The 14187-nt window shown below is 43.5% G+C and overlaps 1 protein-coding gene across 1 annotated transcript in view; it reads right to left on the reverse strand.

Moving 5' to 3' along the window:
* LOC139026324 (uncharacterized) overlaps nucleotides 1-14187 on the reverse strand; it is a 22530-nt gene that overhangs the window by 3121 nt on the left and 5222 nt on the right. The window lies entirely within an intron of this gene.

Below are 14187 nucleotides of genomic sequence, written 5' to 3' on the forward strand. Positions count from 1 at the left end.
TTCTAGAGGTGTCCAGAGGATGTTCCAGAGGTGGTCCAGAGGTGTTCCAGAGGTTTCTTAGAGGTGTTCCAGAGGTGTTCTAGAGGTGTTCCAGAGGTGTTCCAGAGCGTGTCCCTAGAGGATGTGTCCAGAGGGGTTCCAGGTGTTCCAGTGGTGTTCTAGAGGATGTTCCAGTGCTGTTCTAGAGGTGTTCCAGAGGTGGTCTAGAGGTTTCATAGAAGGGTGTTCCAGGGGTGCTCCCAGAGCGTGTTCTAGAGGTGTTCTAGACGGTGTCCAGTGGTGTCTTAGAGGTGTTCCAGAGGTGTCTCGAACAGCATGCAAGGTCGGAAGGTGCGGGAACTCACGAGATGAACATTCTTGTCTGGGGTGATGGACACAGGATCAGCCACGACCTGGAGACCGAGGACAGATACTAGACAGAACTGAGAAGCATTCAATTGAAACTGAATAAGGACATGCAAAGATCAGAATGGACAGAATTCGCTACGTTGCGACAATGTGTTCAAAGCAAAGAAGGCCTGGAAAACAGCACTCACAGAAGGTGCGAGAAATACAAGCCAGAGGAACAAAGCCCTTCAGAGGTTCATGGGAATGGTTGCAAGAATCTCTCTTGAGGTCAGCGCCACCATGACACACTACCCGGGAAGGATCATTTCAGTGGCGCTTGGGAGCCTGGCACAGGAACCAGAGAATTCAGAGCTGAAAACACTACAGCAATGCGCCAGTGTTAAAGGTCTTACGATGTGGAAGAAAAAAACAAAACACTGACATCTCTGCTGGATGCACAACGTCAAGAAGGTTGGAGCTTGTGATCCGGCAAGATGGTTCCAGCCAAATCGCATACGAGTCAAGATCCCTCAGGACTGTCCAAAGAGATACCGCTCAAATGGAGAAAGATCTACACGGCATGTAGTGATTGCTGGAAGAAGTTTTCATCATCCTGTATGGAAAACCAGATCCAGGTGGGCGTCAGGAACGTCGCTTCACCGAAGCACCAGCCAGACTAGCCAGAGATCGCTGATGAGACTACAGACATTACAGCGTATATGTGGACATACAAACTGGGAAAGAGATGCAGGAGCGCTGATGAGACTACAGAGAGTACAGTCTCATATGTGAGACATAAACAAACCAGGGAAACGAGGAGTGCAAGCACTGATGAGACTGACAGAGATACAGTCTATATGTACACACAAACCAAGGAAACGAGATGCAGATCACTGATGACTACAAGAGATACAGAAGATCAGTTCTATATTGTGAACACACAAACCAAGGAAACGAGATCAGTTCACTAGATAGAGACTGACAAGAGATACAGAGATACAGTCTATAATGTGACACACAAAACCAGGGGAAACGAGATGCAGATCATGATGAGACTAACAGAGATACAGTCTATATGTAGAACACACAAACCAGGGAAACGAGATGCAGATCACTGATGAGACTACAGAGATTACAGTCTATATGTGCCACACAAAACCCAAGGAAACGAGATGCAGATCACTGATGGACTACCAAGAGATTACAGGTCTATATGTGACCACAAACCAGGGGAAACGAGATGTGTGGGTGTGGTGTGGGTGGATCCTGATGAGATACAGAGATACAGTCCTATATGTGACTACAAACCAGGGAACGAGGATGCAGATCCACTGATGGACTACAGAGTACAGTCATATATGTGACATAACAAACCAGGGAAAATGAGATGACAGATCACTGCATGCACTGCGCCGAGCATAACCTGAAGGAAAGAGGAGAGAATTGTTGGATGGTGAGTGGATGTAACTGCATCAGGTCGTCAAACCTTCCTGTTTCAGAAAGAGAAACTGCAACAATTCAAAATAGCAACAGAAGAAGAAGAACGACGTTAAAAACGGTCCCAGGAAACAGTTAAAGGGATGCGAGAACAGAGAAGGGAAGTTTTCAAAGAAAAGACAGCACTACTGGACCCAGAGAGGACTTGACCATACTCAGATGCTGTTCCAAAAGTTCAAAATTCCTCGTCTCCTCAGAGAATGAGAGAAGAAATATGGGGATAATCATGAAGCACAGTATGGGATCGTAAAAAATGTAAGGGAACAAGCAACGGGATGTTCTGTTCTGGCCCGGCGAGTCCAAAACAGACTTGAAGATGTCTGTAACAATGGGCCCGTCGGCACACAAAAACCAACAATCAAAGAGACACCGCTCATATCGCATCCTCACTCTCAAGAGAGAGTTTTGAGCCAAAGTTGGAGTGGACCTTCTTCCATTACAACGGACACACAATATATACTATGTGGGACTTACTTACTCATCAAATACCCAGAAATCGTCCAAGCTCAGTGGAACAAACAGAAAGACACATCATTACATCATTACATCATTACATTGGTCTCTCCGTTCTCACAAGACAGACAACAGAGGAAGAGGACTCTATCAGCATGTTCTCCGTCTCCACAAGCAGACGACAACAGAGACTCTATCAGCATGTCGTCCCGTCTCACAAGCAGACAACAGAGATTACTCTATCAGCATGTCTCCATCTCCAACGCAGCCAACAGAGAGACTCTAATCAGCATGTCTCCCGTCTCACAAGCAGGGGACAACAGAGAGGGATCTATCAGCATGTCTCCCGTCTCTCTCTTTTACAGAGAGAACTCTATCAGATGTCTCCGTCTCCACAAGCAGACAACAGAAGACTCTATCAGCAATGTCTCCGTCTCACAGCAGACAACAGAGAGACTCTGATCAGCATTGTCTCACGTCTCACAAGAGACAAAGAGACTTCTATTTTTTTTTTTTCCGATCTCACAAGCAGAAACAGGAGACTCTATCAGCATTGTCTCCGTCTCAACAAGCAGACAACAGGCAGAGACCTCTATCAGCATGTTGCTCCGCCCCCTGCTTCACAAGCAGACAACAGAGGACTCTATCAGCTGTCTCTTTTATTATTGAGGAGGACTCTATCAGCATGTCTCCGTCTCACAAGCAGGACACAGAGAGACTCTATCGCATTGTCTCCGTTCTCACAAGCAGACAACAGAGGAGACCTATCAGATGTTCTCCGTCTTCACAAGCAGACAACAGAGAGACTCTATCAGCATGTCTCCTGTGTGTCGTGGTGTGATCATTGTGGTGTGGGTTTCTATTCAGGCCTTCAGGCTCCGTCTCACAAGCAGACAAGACAGACGATTCTATAGCCGTCAGGCTCTTGTCAGTTTGGTGCATTACCTACATCACAGCACTGATGTTTGATCACAACAATCCAGTCTGGGTGGAAAACACACCACTGATGTTAGCGAAGCCAAGTCTGTATATATTTAGAAGGCCAGCTCTGTTATCCTGTCATAATGAACTGATTTAGAAAGGCCAAGCTTGTATCCTGTATGGATAACTTGATTTAGAAGGCCCAGCTTGCTGTTCCTGTCATGATGGACTGATTAGGAAGGCCAGCTCTGTATCCTGTCATAATGAAACTGACTTAGAAGGTGCCAGTCTGTCATCCTGTCATAATGAACTGGATTGTAGAGGCAGACTCTGTATCCTGTCTGATGAAACTGATATAGAAGGCCAGGCTCTTCTCTGTCATAATGAACCTGTATTAAAGAAGGCCAAGCTCTGTATCCTTGTCATAATTGAAACTGATTTAGAAGGCCAGCTCGAGTATCCTGTCATACTTGAAACTGATTTTAGAAGGCCCACTCATGATATCCTGCATAATCGAACTGATTGAGGAAGGCCGCTCGTGATCCCTGTCATATTATGAAGGATTAGAAGGCTGCTCTGTATCTGATGAACTGATTTACGAAGGCCAGTCTGTGTATCCTTGTTCATAATGAAGTGATTAGATAGGCCAGCTCTGTATCCTGTCATGATGAATGATTTAGAAGGCAGGCTCTGTATCCTGTTCATGATTGTGAACTGATTTAGCAAGGCCACTCTGTATCTAGTATGATGAACTGAATTTGAAAGGCCTGCTCTGAAATCCTGTCATAATGAAAACTGAATTTAGAGGCCAGCTCTGTATTCCTGTCATGATGAACTGATATTAGAAGGCCAGCTCTGTATTGCCTGTCATGAATGAACTGATTTAGAAGGCCAGCTTGTATTCCTGTCATGATGAACTGAATTAAGAAGGCCGCTCTGTATCCTGTCATAAATTTGAACTGAGTTAGAAGGCCGCTCTGCTATCCTGTCATAAATGAACTAGATTAGTAAGCCAGCTCTGTATCCTGCATGATGAACTGATTTAGAAGGCCAGCTCTGTATCCTAGATGAACTGAATATAGAAGGCCAGCTCTGTTCCTGTCATGATGAACTGATTTAGAAGCCAGCTCTGTATCCCTGTCAATGATGAACTGATTTTAAGGAAGGCCAGCTCTGTATCCTGTCATGATGAACTGATATTAGAAGCCTATTGTTTCCCTGATCCAGAATCTCTGCAAAACTTTCCTATTATTTATTTGTTTAACTACGGCGTCAGTTTTAAATTATTTTTCATGACTGCCTCAGGAACAGTGGGTTAAAACTGGCCTGGTCTAGGGGCAGAACACAAGTTGTAACATTGTCAGCATTGGGGATTTGAACTTGCACCTTGCGGTTACTAGTCCAACCTCTAACCACTAAGGCTACCCTGCCGCCCCAGTAGTTAATCAGTGGATTACTTGTCAGGCCAGAACCACATGCCATGCCTGTGTTTTCTTATTTCATTGGAACCATGGACGTGTGTGTATGTGTGTGTGTGTCGTGTGTGTGTGTGTGTGCTGTTGTGTGTGTGTGTGTGTCGTTGTGTGTGTGTGTGTGTGTGGTGGTGTGTGGTTGTGCTGTTGTGTGTGTAGTGTGTGTGTGTGGGTGGGGACCCACTGATGTGTGGTTCTTGTGTGTGTGTGATGTGGTTAGAGAGGACAAGAAGAGTGTGTGTCCCTTCCTCCCTGCCTTATCTTTTCACTTACTGTAACAATTTTTTTTCTTAAAACTCGCAATTGTTGGTTAAGGGCTTTGTAAGTCAGCATTTCACTGTAAGGTCTACCTACACCTGGTGTATTCAGCATGTTCACTGTTAAGTCTACCTACAACCTGTTGTATTCAGCAATTTTTACTGTAAGGTCTACCTACACCTGTTGTATTCAGCATTTCACGTAAGGTCTACCTACACCTGTTGTAATTCAGCATTTCCACGTTAAGGTCTACCCTACACCTTGTTGTATGTCGGGCATGTGACACAATGAAATGTGATTGATTGCTCCAAAAAACCCAATCAATATCACATACTGGTCTAGCACGGAAACCCAGACTAACATCACTCTGTTTCCCCTTCACACTGATCTACTTGGTCTAGCCTGAAACCCAGACTGAACATCACTCTGTTCCCCTTCACACTGCATCTACTGGTCTAGCCTGGAAAACCTAGATGAACATCGCTCTGTTCCCCTTCACACCTGCTCTACTGGTCTAAGCCCTGAAACCCAGGACTGAAACATCACTACTGTTCCCCTTCACACTGATTCTGGTCTATGCCTGAAACCCAGACTGAACATCACTGTTCCCCTTCACACTGCTCTACTGGTCTAGCCTGAAAAACCCAGACTGAACATCACTCTGTGTCCCCTTCACACTGCCTACTGGTCTAGCCTTGAAACCCAGACTGAACATCACTCTGTTCCACTACATAACCAACGGGTGAGTGCATTCAGTATGGATGCAGGACCAGGCTAACTGCTGCTGGCCCTAAGGGCTGCACAGGCCTCGCCCTTCCAATAGAGTTGAAGTCTGTATCAGGTAACCACTGGCTTCCATCCCCAAATGGCACCCGTATGTCCATATATGGGCACTACTTTTTGACAAGAAGCCCTACGGAACTATATAATATCCAACTACGTTTAACAGAGTCTAATTGGAACTATATATTAATCCACTACTTTATGACCAGAAGACATTTGGGGCCACATGACATTTGGGTCACATGGCAGTTTCCCATGGCTGATGGTCCCAGTCCACGGGTCTCTGTGTGACTGGTATCTGAAGGTTATGATATGTCTTGTCCTACTGACGACGAATTGATGCCGACGGTGTCATAGGCCTGCCTGAGAGGCCAGGGAGACCATCAACCGGTGTCATACGTCTGCCTGAGAGGCAGGAGACAGCAACGGTGTACATAAGTCTGTCTGAGAGGCCAGAGAGACTGTCACGATTGTCATAAGGCTGTCTGAGAGTCCAGAGAGACGTCAACGATGTCATAAGTCTGCCTGAAGAGGCCAGAGGAGCGTCAACAGTGTCATAAGTCTGCCTGGAGAGGCCCAGAGAGACGTCAAACGGTTGTCATAAGTCTTGCCTGAAGAGGCCAGGGAGACGTCACAAATGTCTAGGCTGGCCTGAGGGCCAGAGAGACGTCAGCGATGTATATTTTTTATATGTTTTTAAAATGTAACTGGCAAAGTCAGTTAGAACAAATTCTTATACAATTGACAGCCACACCAGGACAACGCTGGGCTAATTATTGTGCACCGCCCTTTGGAACTCCCAATCACGGCCAAATCAGCTTGAGATAAGTTGTTATAGACCACTGTTGCCACATGCCCTAAAGCTCCTGAGGGCCAGAGAGACGTCAAACAGGAGTTATGGTAGAGAATCAAGACAACATGTTTAATAAGGAAGATTAGTGTGAAAAGGTTGAAGCGAGTGTGAGGTGGAGAAGAGAACGTTTGTGTGCAGTTCAAAAAGGCGTAATTTCCTGTGTTTTGGATCATATAGTTACAACAACTGATGGAAACTAACACTGGAAAAGTTGTATTTTTTTAATCGTATTTATTTCCTTGATAGTTGGCAGGCTTTTGGAAAAGTCCAATCTACACAGGACCTTCTGATCAGCAAGGGTTGGAGGGCGGACTTTTTAGCTGTCCATTGTGACAGCACCATGCAGTGAAACTGGTTTAGTGAGTACTCCTAATAACAAAGAGGGAATCAAAACCCCTTCTGCCAATAAACAGTCTAGTTTTCATAGCCCCTCCCCACTTCAGACCAAAACCAGACATCTGCTAAAATGCTATTTTTGTGCCATTTTAATGGAAATCTATTACTAAGGTACTTAAATTGTTAACCCAGGATATTGATTTGTATTGATATAAAACAGATGCATTGGGCCTTAAAGGAGGCGGATTACGATCAAAATCGCAGCAATGAACCAAAAGTTCTCCTGATAATCTTACTGGTCACTAAAAAGGTCCAGAGCTGTTTGAACACAAGTCAATTGAAACTTGAAACTTGACATTTTTTGCCCGTATCATGTGTTTTGCAGCTTTCAGTGCGTTCAAGCTCCTTTTTTTTTTTTTTTTGCTTTCAGTTATAAACGGACTTCTGCCATGTTAATTATTACAGTGCGGTAAATCAGGGGTCACACGAGTGATTCTTGGTAGTCTTAAACAATCTTATTTTGAAACCAAAAGTATTCACCTCACAACACATGTCTATGGCTTAAATAAAGAAGAAGACACCTGTACCTACGAAATTGTGTGTTCTTTAAAAAGCTGTCCCTGACTGACTTCAAACTGTTGCCTACTTATTCTCTTGTGCGTTATTCCTGGGTTTGTTGGTGTATAACTAGGTAACAACAAGGTGGAACTATACAAGGACTGAAGGAGTAGCCTCCTCACTCAAACTTACAGATGTAAATAAATGGTGTTGGTTTGAAAAGATGGGCGTGGCTACATTACAACTTCTGAAGGGTACATCTCTTAATATTACCAATGCCGGTTGCCATTGGTTTACCACACGCTGAATCTAGCCTGATGTAAATAAGACTGTGTGTGGCTGACATTACAACTACATGAAGGGGAAAGGATCCACTGACACGGAGCTGATGATTCTCTCTTTATTTACAAACGCTGGCTGCCATACTGTCCTGCGCTTTGTCAGTTAACCCAGTGGCAACCGGCATTGTAAATAAAGAATGTGCTTTTTAATGTATTTTTGATGTATCAGCCAGGCCATCTTTTAAAAAAGAAACACCATTTTTTAACTTCTAGTCGAGTAAAATAAGTTGTTTCTCTGGTCACAAAACAACCCAAAGAATATTGCGGTAAACCCAAGGGCCCGGCACCTGAGGCAGAAAACCGAATGTTTCTTATTCTTCAGGCTTGCCCATCTTTAAAAAAAAAAACACAAGTGTCTGTTGTGTTCCACGTCAACAATTACATCTGGGAAGGCATGTGACTGAAATTTTGGGGGGGGATGAGAGCGAGAAGAGGGTTGAGGAAGGAGGTTGAAGCCTAGGACATCTTTATGACATGTATTAAATCTTGGAATTGGTTCATAGAATTATACCTAGGACGAGCTCTTCTATGGAGGGAGTTTGATTGTCCTTTGAGCTAGCCTAACAAGCATGAGTGGTTAGTAACCCATTCTTAAAAAGTTTATCCATTCTTAATAGCAATATCGAACAAAGAAGGAATATATAATATAACGATTTTACTGAGTGTACAGTTCAGTATAAGGAAATCAGTCAATTTGGAAATTGAATTCATTAGGCCCGGAGTCTTTGGATTTCACATGACTGGGCAGTGGCGCAGGCATGGGTGGGCCTGGCAGGCGCATAGGTCAGGCCACCCACCTAGGGAGACCGGCCCAGCCACATCAGAAAGATTCTTTCCCAACAAAAGCGGTTTTTTTACAGACAGAAAACTCTTGGATTTAATCAGGCTGTCCAGGTGGACTGTCTCAGACGATTCCACGAGGTGAAGAAGGCCAGATGTGGAGGTCCTGGGCTGGTGTGGTTACGACGTGTGTCTGCCGGTTGTGAGAACGGTTGGACGTTACTGACAATTCTTCTCAAAACTTACCGCTATGGTAGAGGAAATGATCATAAAATTCTCTGGCAAACAGATCTACGTGGACATGCCTGCAGTCCAGCATGCAACTGTACGCTCCTTCAAAACTGAAACATCTGTGGCACTTTGGTTTGTGGGACCAAAAACCTGCACATTTTAGAGTGCCTTTTTAGTGTGGGACATAAAAGGCACTCTAAAATGTTTAATCAGTGGGTTCTTGATTATGCCACGCCGCTCAGGTGGACTGGACCAATTTTGTGCACAACATTTTAGAACAATAAGTTTGTTTTGTGTGGTACTGGAACAGTTCTGGATATCTTTTATGTTCAGTCATGAAACATGGGGAGACCAACAACTTTCATGTTGCGTTTATATTTTCTAGTTTCAGTATATTTTAAATCCATTGGTTTGTACATTCTCTAAAGATAGATTTTTAACAACTTAATATGAGATTAATGTTACAATAATAATCTGCATTTGACCTAAAATAATCTTGAAAAATGATATATACATGCATTGGAAAGTTTTCAGACCCCTTGACCTTTTCCACATTTTGTTAGTTACAGCCTTATTTTGTTGTTTTTCTTCTCAACATCTAACACCAATACCCCAATGAGTGAAGCGAAAAGTGTTTAAGCTAATTTATATAAAAAAAGAAAACGGAAAAAGTATTCAGACCCTTTATCAGTACTTTTTGAAGCACCCTTGGCAGCATTACAGCCTTGAGTCTTCTGGGTATGACGCTTCAAGCTTGGCACACCTGTATTTGGGAGTTTCTCACTTCTTCTCTGCAGATCCTCTCAAGCTCTGTCAGGTTGATGGGGAGCGTCGCTGCACAGCTATTTTCAGGTCTCTCCAGTGATGTTGATCGGTTCAAGTCCGGGCTCTGGCTGGGCCACTCAAGGACATTCGGGACTTGTCCCGAAGCCACTCCTGCGTTTGTCTTGGCTGTGTGCTTAGGGTCGTTGTCCTGTTGGAAGGGGAACCTTCACCCCAGTCTGAGTCCTGAGCGCTCTGGAGCAGGTTTTCATCAAGGATCTCTCTGTACTTTGCTCCGTTCATCTTCCTCGATCCTGACTAGTCTCTCCTAGTCCCTGCCGCTGAAAAACATCCCACACACATGATGCTGCCACCACCACAGTGCTTCACCTAGGGATGGTCCAGGTTTCCTCCAGAAGTGACGTTTGCCATTCAGGCCAAATAATATTTTTTCCTCATCTCTGAGAGTTTTTAGGTGGCCTTTTGGCAAACTCCAAGCTGGCTGTCACTGTGCCTTTTACTGAGGAGTGGCTTCCGTCTGGCCACTCTACCATAAATGCCTGATTGGTCGAGTACTGCAGAGAGTGGTGTCCTTCTGGAAGGTTCTCCCATCTCCACAGGGGAACTCTAGAGCTTCTGTCAGAGTGACCAAGTGGTTCTTGGTCAGCTCCCTGCCAAGGCCCTTCTCCCCGATTGCTCAGTTTGGCGGTGGCCAGCTCAGAAGAGTCTTGGTGGTTCCAAACTTCTTCCATTTAAGATTGATGGGAGCCACTGTGTTCTTGGACTTCAATGCTGCAGAAATGTTTTGGTACCCTTCCCAGATCTGTTCTTCGACACAATACTTCTCAATTTTGAGTCTCATACCAAAGGGCCTGAATACTTATGAAAATCAGGTATTTCTGTTGTTTTCTTCTCAATTAAATTTGCTAAAATTCGAGCAATTTCAAAACGCCTTAAGGTACCACATTCATCTATACAAACAATAGTACGCAAGTCTTAACACAATGGGACCACGCAGCCGTCATACCGCTCAGGAAGGCGACGCGTTCTGCCTCCTTGAGATGAACGTACTTTGATGCGAACAGTGCAAATCAATACCAGAACAACAGCAAAGGACCATGTGAAGATGCTGGAGGAAACAGGTACAAAAGTATCTATATCCACAGTAAAACGAGTCCTACATCGACATAACCTGAAAGGCCACTCAGCAAGGAAGAAGCCACAGCTCCAAAACCGCCATTAAAAAGCCAGACTACGGTTTGCAACTGCACATGGTGACAAATATTGTACTTTTTGGAGAAATGTCCTCTGGTCAGATTAATCAAAAATAGAACTGTTTGGCCATAATGACCATCGTTATGTTTGGAGGAAAAGAGCGACGCTTACAAGCCGAAGAACACCATCCCAACCGTGAAGCATGGGGGTGGCAGCATCATGTAGGGGTGCTTTGCTGCAGGAAGGACTGGTGCACTTCACAAAATAGATGGCATCATGAGGGAAGGAAAATTAGGTGGATATATGTTATGAGAATTTTGTTCTCAATGTTCATAAACCAATTCAATTAAACTACTCAGTCTGCTAAATCAGGATTTGTAAGATACTGATTAAATGAAACAGACAGAGGCCCAGCTACGATAGTCAATAATGTTTATTCATGAGTGCTACTGTGCATATTCAACGATGTTCCCTTTATAACATTCTCTTAACATACGCACATACATAGACACTAACATTAGGAGAGCTATCTACTTCTCTACAATTCTCACCACAGTTGATCACTACCCAGCTGACAGTTCCGGTCCCCCCCAGATAAGGGAAACCTGGAGGGGTTCTCCCTGTCTTATCTTATCTCTCCAGAGTTATAGCCGGGTCGGTTCAAACATAGGTTAAGGCTCCTCTTTGTTTTCTTTCGGGACACACATACATTCCTCTCTTCAAACCTAGTTGGACCTGTGTTTATTATTTATATTTTTAATTACTCCTGGTCCATGCTACATAACCTCTAATCCCTAATGGTTAAGTTTCCGGGTAGAATCATTTAATCATTTATCTTAAACCTTTATAAAATCTTTTAACAATATATTGAAGCAACATCTCAAGACATCAGTCAGGAAGTTAAAGCTTGGTCGCAAACGGGTCTTCAGAATGGACAATGATCCCAAGCATACTTCCAAAGTTGTGACAAACTGGCTTAAGGACAACAAAGTCAAGGTATTGGAGTGGCMATCACAAAGCCCTGACCTCAATCCTATAGAAAATTTGTGGGCAGAACTGAAAAAGCGTGTGCGAGCAAGGAGGCCTACAAACCTGATTCAGTTTCACCATCTCTGTCAGAAGGAATGCAAAATTCACCCAACTAATTCTGGGAAGCTTGTGGAAGGCTACACGAAACGTTTGACCCAAGTTAAACGTGCTCGTCGGGGTGCAGCATCATGTAGGGGTGCTTTGCTGCAGGAAGGACTGGTGCACTTCACAAAATAGATGGCATCATGAGGGAAGGAAAATTAGGTGGTGGATATATGTTATGAGAATTTTGTTCTCAATGTTCATAAACCAATTCAATTAAACTACTCAGTCTGCTAAATCAAATGGTGTAAGATACTGATTAAATGAAACAGACAGAGGCCCAGCTACGATAGTCAATAATGTTTATTCATGAGTGCTACTGTGCATATTCAACGATGTTCCCTTTATAACATTCTCTTAACATACGCACATACATAGACACTAACATTAGGAGACTATCTACTTCTCTACAATTCTCACCACAGTTGATCACTACCCAGCTGACAGTTCCGGTCCCCCCAGATAAGGAAAACCTGGAGGGTTCTCCCTGTCTTATCTTATCTCTCCAAGATTATACCGGTCCGGTTCAAACATAGGTTAAGCTCCTCTTTGTTTTCTTTCGGGACACACATACATTCCTCTCTTCAAACCTAGTTGGACCTGTGTTTATTATTTATATTTTTAATTACTCCTGGTCCATGCTACATAACCTCTAATCCTAATGGTAAGTTTCCGGGTAGAATCATTAATCATTTATCTTAAACCTTTATAAAACTCTTAACAATATATTGAAGCAACATCTCAAGACATCAGTCAGGAAGTTAAAGCTTGGTCGCAAACGGGTCTTCAGAATGGACAATGATCCCAAGCATACTTCCAAAGTTGTGACAAACTGGCTAAGGACAACAAAGTCAAGGTATTGGAGTGGCAATCACAAAGCCCTGACCTCAATCCTATAGAAAATTTGTGGGCAGAACTGAAAACGTGTGCGAGCAGCAAGAGGCCTACAAACCTGATTCAGTTTCACCATCTCTGTCAGAAGGAATGCAATTCACCCAACTAATTCTGGGAAGCTTGTGGAAGGCTACACGAAACGTTTGACCCAAGTTAAACTATTTATAGGCAATGTTACCAAATACTAATTGAGTGTGTGTAAACTTCTGACCCACTGGGAATGTGATGAAAGTAATAAAAGCTGAAATAAATCACTCTACTAATTATTCTGACATTTTACATTCTTAAAATAAAGTGGGTGATCCTAACTGACCTAAGACAGGGAATTTTTACAAGAATTAAATGTCAGGAATTGTGAATAACTGAGTTTAAATGTATTTGGCAAGGTGTAGGTAAACTTCCGACTTCAACTGTACATACTATTGTATGGCTCTACTCCTGCTAGAGAAACGAGAGTACTCATGGTGAAACCTTTGAGCTACAGAGCATTCAGAAAGTATTCTATTCATACCTGTTGACTAATTCCACATTTAGTTGTGTCACAGCCTGAATTCAAAATGGATTCATTTGATGTTTTTTCTCAACCATCTACACACAATACCCCATAATGACAAAGTGAAAACATGTTTTTAGACATTTTTTAACAATGTAATTGAAAATGAAATACAGAAATCTCATTTATATAAAGGTAAAATAAAATGAGTATTCACACCCCTGAGTAAATACTTTGTAGAAGCAACTTTGGTGGATATCACAGCTTTGAGTCGTCGTGATATGCCTGTATCAGCGTTGCATATCTGGATTTGGGAATTGTCTCCCATTCTTCCTTGCAGATTTTCTCAAGCTCTGTTAAGTGAACAGCAAATCTTCAAGTCTCTCCACCAATTTTCAATGGGATTCAAGTCTGGGCGGTGCAGGGCCACTCAATGACTTTAACATTCTTGTTCTGAAGTCATTCCAGTGTTGCTTATAGCGTGTGCTGTATGCTTGGGGTCATTGTCCTACTAGAACGTAAATCTTCGCCCCAGTTTAAGGTCATTTGCACTCTGAAGCAGTTCTCATCAGGCCAAAGAGTAAAATATTTTCTCAGACAACAGAATCTTTGCCTTATGATCTCAGAGTCTTTCATGTGCCTTTTGGCAAACTCCAGGCCTGCTGTCACGTGCCTTTTCTCAGGAGTTGCTTCCGTCTGGCCACTCTCCCATAAAGCCCAGATTGGTGAAGTGCTGTAGAGACTGTTGTCCTTCTGGCAGGTTCTCCCATCTCAGCCAAGGAACTCTGTAGTTCTGTCAGAGTGGTCATTGGGTTCTTGGTCACCTCCCTGACCAAGGTCCTTCTTGCCCGGTGATCAGTTGTTGTTAGTGTTCATATGTTG

The sequence above is a fragment of the Salvelinus sp. IW2-2015 genome, unplaced genomic scaffold (assembly GCF_002910315.2).
Source record: "Salvelinus sp. IW2-2015 unplaced genomic scaffold, ASM291031v2 Un_scaffold4438, whole genome shotgun sequence".
Lineage (NCBI taxonomy): Eukaryota > Metazoa > Chordata > Actinopteri > Salmoniformes > Salmonidae > Salvelinus > Salvelinus sp. IW2-2015.